Consider the following 7,104-nt stretch of genomic DNA (forward strand, 5'->3'; position numbering starts at 1 on the left):
GACAAAAATCTTTAAATCTCATAGTCAGCGTTTTTAATTGGTGATGAAATTGAGTGACATTAACCAAGAAACCTAATATACAGGAAATGTTTTTTTCTTCTTTAGTGAAGTAAAGAGTTGCTGGGGGGTTTCTCACAGTATTTTGTTTTATATTCCTGTAGAAAAATAAAAGGCTATGAAAGTCAACAAACACCTTTTCATTATTATCTGGATCTATCTGAGACAATTTGCAAATAATAGCGTAAACTGTAGAATAATTAAGCATCGACTTTCCTATTGCCTTGTTGACTTGATATCTTATATAACCCACCTATGAGAGTACACAAGAGGCTTTAATCGTGCTCTTCATCCAAAATCAAACACCTTGTTCCAGACAATCTTATTTGAGAAAGACTGGGCAAGAGGCAAGAAATTGATTTTTGTGATACTGAAGCCCGATTGGTTGCTGCAGGTTGGGGGTGGATGAAGAGTGTTGTTTGTTTGACAGGTTTGAGTGTGGGTGAAGACAAAGCACACATGCCTCCCACATACCAGCCCCTTTCTTAGAGCCCATATTTTCTTGTTCATTGCTCAAATCGCGTATGTGCACATTTCTGCGTATGTAGGCTAAATATGGTGTCTATTGAAAAATGTTATGATAAACAAAATGTAAGTGAAAACATTACTGTCTGAACCCCTCATGTCTTTCCACCCAGAACATAATAATCTTATCAGTACTAGACTATGGTGATATAATTTTCATTTCGTTTGATGTTTCGCATCACAGCACTCTGAGATCAGGAGAAGCTTTAGAACTCATCACTGTGATTTGTACAGGGATGTAGGTTGGCCCTCGCTGTCAGTCAGAAGAGACCTGCACTCATCAGTATACATTTATAAAGCGCTTCCGGGAAAAAAGGCAGTGTAACTCACTACTTTACTGAATCCCAGGAGTGTCATTCTGGAGGTTCCAAAATTCAAAATAGTGCTTGGTACAGTAAAAAGTCCTTTACTTTATGCAGGATTTAAAGTTGGATCAACTTATTTCTTTGGAAGATTTTTTAATTCACCATTGACTATTCTTGTACCTGCAATTGTTAGATCTTAGTGAGGTGTTGTGCCGTTTTTCTTACCCTTTCTCAAATTGTTTCTAATCCTTCATTTGCAATCTTGTAAGTTTTACGTTTGTCTAGCTGTACTCAGTGGACCATGCACCCTGTAAAAATACATGTTGAATGAATGTCTTCTCCCTCACAATGTGCCCACACATCTTTGCTCTTCTTACACCAGTCTACCCAACCTCCTACCCTTCCTATCTCTCACCAAATTGCCCCCCTGCCTGCTGTTCACCTGCAATAACCACGCACTGCCATTATTGGCCCCTCTCAAATGTCACTGTCTCCCTCGAATATCCAATATCCTGATAAACCACTGAAGGGTGGAAGTCGTAATCATGCAGGTGGGTAAAAAGGCCACTGAAACATGACCATGTCCTGATTTCAAATGTTCTTTACTATCCTTTCATAGGTTATTCCCATGGCTGGGATTTATAGTTAACATCAAGACCCATCTGGTGAGTAAAAATTGACCTTTAAAGGTAAAAATGTAAACTATTACTGGATGTGGACTTCCTTGATAATACTTAGATTTGGCTATATTATGAATACTTTGAGATATTTCTGTAACATCAACAACTCACCTATTCGCTGGTCACCCTGTTGAATCTGTTTTGTGTCAGCGAGTCTGTTCTTTCAAAGATCCTCAACTTAGGAAAGCTGATTTACACCAAACAAAGCTATGTTCTGATTTACTGCTCAGATCCTTTTTTCCCCCAATTTTTACTGACTTGTAAAAGAACATTACCAAAGACATAAAGCCACCGATGCTCAAGCGAAATTAAATGTTGTCCATGGAGTACCATGTTGCCATGTAGCTCCACTGGCTCATAGCTGGGTTTATTTAAAAATAATGTTTAACACAATATGAAATTTACATTGTATCCAAGCATTTCTTTTGTTCAAGTCTAAAACTCTATTAATGTTGCAACACATTATCCCGCCATCTTTGTTTTTAAGGTTTTCAAGCATGCACCTACTGGTGTAGCCTGCATTGAAGCAATAATTGTAAGACCTCATTGTAGCTGAATGACAGTATGAGGACTACATGAAAGTGTTCAAATCCAAATCCAAAATTACAGATTCAGTGTGATTTTCTTCTGGTTATGGTTTCAAAATAGCTCAGAGTCAAATAGTAGAAGAGAAAATAGAATTTGGTTCACTTCTACCTGCAGCTCGAATGTGTGATGTTTCTTTCAGAGAAATGTGTGTACAGCATGTTACTGTAAAGTTGTTTTATTTTATGTGTGCTACTCCATGTTGCTGCCAACCTATGTGCACCTTTCCCCTCCCACACCTTCCATTCTGCTTCTGCCAACAAATCCTCTGAGGTCCTTCCTCCAACACTAATTCAGCACCTCTGTTCAAAGCCGAGGAGCTTGTCTTATTAGCACCTGCATGACTGTCCTTGATGCTGTTACAAAGGCAATTTAAGACACATAACGCTGCCTTTTTCCACGCTGAAAAAAAGTGGAAATAGAAAGCTGTTAAACTGTAACTGTTCTGCAATATTAAGAAAGACCTGATGTTGAAATACCAAGCAGATATTAAGGAAGCAGGAGTAGCTTATTCCACCCACTGTTCATTTGTTTACTGAATAAATATATTAGATGGATTAGATGCAGCCTTTCAGTGTGCTGTCTTTGTGGTACTGTCCTTCTACTACACATAAACACTGTCCAGAGAAACAAAAAGAGGGAATTTGGTACTAAAAGACCGTAACTTTGGGTGATATCCACTTCATTTGTTTAACTCAGACTGCTTAAGTCATTGCTTTCAGATAAAGTTTTGGATACATTTTTGCACAGAAAGAGGCCCCATCACCTGCCTTGGAAGCACATTAGGAAGAGATGATTACAGCAAGCCAAACTTGTTTCATACAGTATGGGCACATAACTATTATTTTATGATAGACATACAAAAAGCTCTTCTTTAACTGTCATTACCTTTCAAATATAAATGTTCCATAAGTTTCAGTCATGTGGTATTGCCATATAAAGAATTGATCATAGATGAATGGATGATAAACTCATGTGGTAACACATGTAATATTTGAATTTGACTGCAAGCAATCACATGTTGTCAGTGTTTGTTTACAGGTGCAGCTCATCAAGTATCAGTTCTAAAACACATTTACACACCGCAGGGTGTGATACTGAGTTTTACTCAGGAATCTCAGTTCTCTGAATTTGGTGCAGGCAGACACCAAAGAGGGATAACTGGCCGCTCATGGACTTTACAGCATGTCATGGTTTGGTCAGAGGAAGAGATGGACACGCAAGAGGAGACAAAGGGAGAAAATATAAATCACTTAATAAATGATGATAGGTTAAGCTACCCAGCACTAAAAAAACATGACAACAAAATGTACTCACAGTATTAAAGTAAAGTAAAAGTACTTTTTAGACAGGATGGTCCCTTTCAGAGTTATATTATTAGATATCATATCATTACACTCTCGTTACTGCTGCTTTATGAGCAGTATTTTGGTGGAGGTGGAACACATTTTAACTACTTTGTATACTGTGAGTCAGAACTGAAGAAGTCTCTTGGATGAGGGATGAAACGTCTTTTAGTATCTTCAATCAAGTCCAGTTGCCCTTGATTTTAACCTTCCTTGGATAACTATGACCTGGGTGACTGAGAACCTTCACAGACATACTATTGGTTAGTTTAATCTATAGCACAGCATCATATTTTATAGCCTACAATGATCATATGTTTTGTTTGTAAAATTTTATTCTGTGATGTAACTTGTAGCTGTAGCTGCCAGATAAATGTAGTGGAATGAGAAGTAATATATTTACCTCTGAACTGTAGTGGAGTAGAAGCATAAAGTAGCAAAACATTTACCCACTTTACATACATGTAGGCAACTTACTTTCCACCACTGGGCACTATAAGTTTGAAAACTACTTTTACTTAGCCTTAGTATGAGTTTGATTGCAGGACTTTTGCTTTAACAGAGTATTTTACTCTGTATTATTGCGTATTCATTTTATTTCCACCACCTAAACAGCTGGGGAGGTGGGTTTTGTGTTGTTGTTTATTCACTGACGAAAAAAACAACACAACTTTTTTTTCTTCCCACAAGCCATCACTCTGATGAACAGCTGACTTCTGACTCACGGTGTCAGGAACAATTCCTGTGGAATAACCCAGTAACTCTGTCTCTAATCAGCCTCCTGTTTACTTACTAGCATTCATCCTTCTCTCGTTCTCTATTTCAGAGCTGTTCATATTGTTCTTACTTTTATATTGTCATATTGTATATACTGTATACCAAATCCACCTACCTCAAGTACAAAATACCTGCACATAATACTTATTTATTCCAGCATCCTTTGCACTATGCTCCATGCACCTGTACATCTCATCCTCCTCCGACATGTACATAATAATAATAATAATAATAATAATAATATTTTACTCCTACATCCTTTGCACTCTGCTCATTGTACTATTGTCTCAATATGTCAATATTGTTTTTGTTTGTACAGTATATATATATATATATATATATATATATATATATATATGTGTGTGTGTGTGTGTGTGTGTGTGTGTGTTCCCTATACTGTAGCCTGTGTCTGACTTTATTATTGTATTATTGTATAAGTAAGCACATCGTGAGCAATGTACAATCCTGAGTCAAATTCCTCTTACGCGTACACAAACCTGGCAATAAAGCTGATTATGACTCTGACCACATTTACGCTCTAGCGCTAGTCTATGTATTACGGTAAAATCAAGTGCGCTTTCGTGTGAGTGCAGGTTAATACGGTCGTGTCCAGTTCCCTCGGATTGTTTGCTGCGCCGGGTTTCTGAAAGCACGGAGTTCGGCGATGTACCTCCACACTGTCCGTCCTGCTCGCTCTCTGTAGTTACCAACGTTACACTCTGGAGACCACTCCGCTTCCTGTTGTAAGTTACACAATATATTCTGTGCTTTTTTTAATATCTTCACCACGAACTTCAATTTTAAAGATGCTTCAAGCTATGTTATCTACCTGTCGTCTTGGAGAGTGTGGTCTTTTGTGATCAAGAACAGTGTCAAGCAGATTTCTTCTCAACACATCATCGCAGCATTATTGTTCGGACACCACAAGAGTGAACACTAACTGCTAACGTTAGCTGAAATAACGTTATAAGTCATTTGCGCTGCGTGATTTGAAGAGATTATCGACTGTTGTGTCCGTTTAAAGATATTTTATTTCAGTCGGCGGTGAAGTTGTTTTGTTGTAGCTGCAACGTTACTTAATTTTAATTTTCTTAAAGTATGGGTAACGTTGCAAACGTTGGGGTAACGTTAGTGAAGTTCAGCGTGGTGGACAGCTCTGTAAAATAAACCCTTTAAGAAAAAAAAAACATTCATTAACATTAGAAGATGGAGACCTTAATGGATTCTGTATGTTTTATCGTTTAGCTCCATGACCATGTTGCTTCACCCCAGCCAGTAACTGTAAAGTTATTTATCGGCCAAATGTTAACGTCATCCAGTTAAAAGCCTTAAAATGTGTGCTTTCATTATTCACCGCAACAGAGGTGAGCATGTTCATAGTGTGTGCTGCTGGGTTTGACAAACTCCCAAATCCCAGTCCTGATTTTTTTTCTTTCAATTTCATTAATACATTGTAGTTTTTATGTTTTAAATAAAAAGATTAAAACGTTGAGAGCCAAAACACAACAATGTCCGGATATTTCAGTGGTAGAAATTGCTTAATTTGCGCAAGAACTGACTTGAAAAATAAATGCCAATGCCCCAGCTGTGTTTATCACAAGGAAGATGGGAGACATACACAGTAGTGTGTGCTGTAATGTTTACATAAAAATGAAAGGAGTTTGTGTCAGTGTACACAGTTCAAATTCATACTTTAACTCTGAAATTATAATTTAGATAAAATGCAATAATGAAATGAAACTGCAAAGGTAAAGCGGTGTGTTGGAGTCAGTAAGTGAAAGTCTGTTTTATGCCTCACAGTTCAGGTTAGTGTTGGTGTGTCAAGACTTGTCTAAAGTGCAGTTTAGCAATGCTTCAGCACTCCCAGAGTATATAGTTATGTAGTCAGTGTTGTGAACTGACATATAGCTTGATATTATGCAGTCTGCAAGGGGAACTCTCAATCCTATTTATGTTATGAGGATTGTGTATTTGATAGCTGAAATATAAGTGTAATTTATTTTCCAACCTCCAACTACTGAATTTGTTGAGGAAGGAAGAACAGACAATGAACAGTATGTTTGTTTTTATTTTTGCCTTAAAATGACACCACTGCTAAATGCATGCCGGTGCATTGACATGCCCATGTTTGTAATGCTACAAGCATAACTTCAGATGCTTAGGCCAAACAGAAGCCAGTACCATGAGGGAAGCGACATGGTGGCTATTACATTTTTTTATATTTGACATCTAATAAGGAGACAAATGAGGGATTTTACCCCCCAGCATGAAGCCATGTAAATAGTTTTTTTTGGTTTATCTTTTTCATTAATCAAGCCTTATTCCTGTGGCAGCAGTTGCACTGTTTGTTAATCGCCTTGTGATCAGGAGCCGACATGTCATCCAGGCTCTGTGGGCGGGCAGGCGATTCTAATTGGCCGAGGAACTAGGAAAGATGAAACAGGGCTTCCTTCTCTGTTCTTTGTGCCCACGGTGACAAAGGTTTCAGCTTTGAGGAAAATTAATAAAATTGATGTGGAGTGGGCAGAAGTGATTGTCTGTTGAAGATGCAGTGGTTGTGCTAATGTAGCCATCAGCATTTTTTCTGCCTGAGGTATGTGTTCAGCAGCTGTCTCTCTGTCCTTTTAACCAAAGCAGGCATGATCAAACCACTAGGCATTATCTCTGTTAACATAGCAGCACTACTTTCTGAATCCAGAAGTGGCTCTGTAAATGGGTCAGATCTGGCCTGATGATGACCTTTTGGACGGTTTTCTTTTTCCATGAATGCGTATGACTGCAGGATACTGTCACCTCAGCCAAACCTCAGAGACCTTTTCAGCTTTCATT

General features: G+C 38.1%; 1 protein-coding gene across 6 annotated transcripts in view; it reads left to right on the forward strand.

Annotated features, from left to right (window-relative positions):
* The first annotated feature begins 4,892 nt into the window (after positions 1–4,892).
* The window catches only part of tp53i11b (tumor protein p53 inducible protein 11b), a 39,740-nt gene continuing 37,528 nt past the window's right edge, over positions 4,893–7,104 (forward strand). For 3 of the 6 annotated variants that reach the window (XM_046038485.1, XM_046038489.1, XM_046038487.1), the window contains exon 1: positions 4,893–5,018. The gene's annotated coding sequence lies outside the window, so the exon portion shown is untranslated. The remainder of the gene's footprint in view (positions 5,019–7,104) is intronic. The other 3 variants (XM_046038488.1, XM_046038486.1, XM_046038490.1) reach the window with 3 other exon arrangements.

The sequence above is a fragment of the Micropterus dolomieu genome, linkage group LG22 (assembly GCF_021292245.1).
Source record: "Micropterus dolomieu isolate WLL.071019.BEF.003 ecotype Adirondacks linkage group LG22, ASM2129224v1, whole genome shotgun sequence".
Lineage (NCBI taxonomy): Eukaryota > Metazoa > Chordata > Actinopteri > Centrarchiformes > Centrarchidae > Micropterus > Micropterus dolomieu.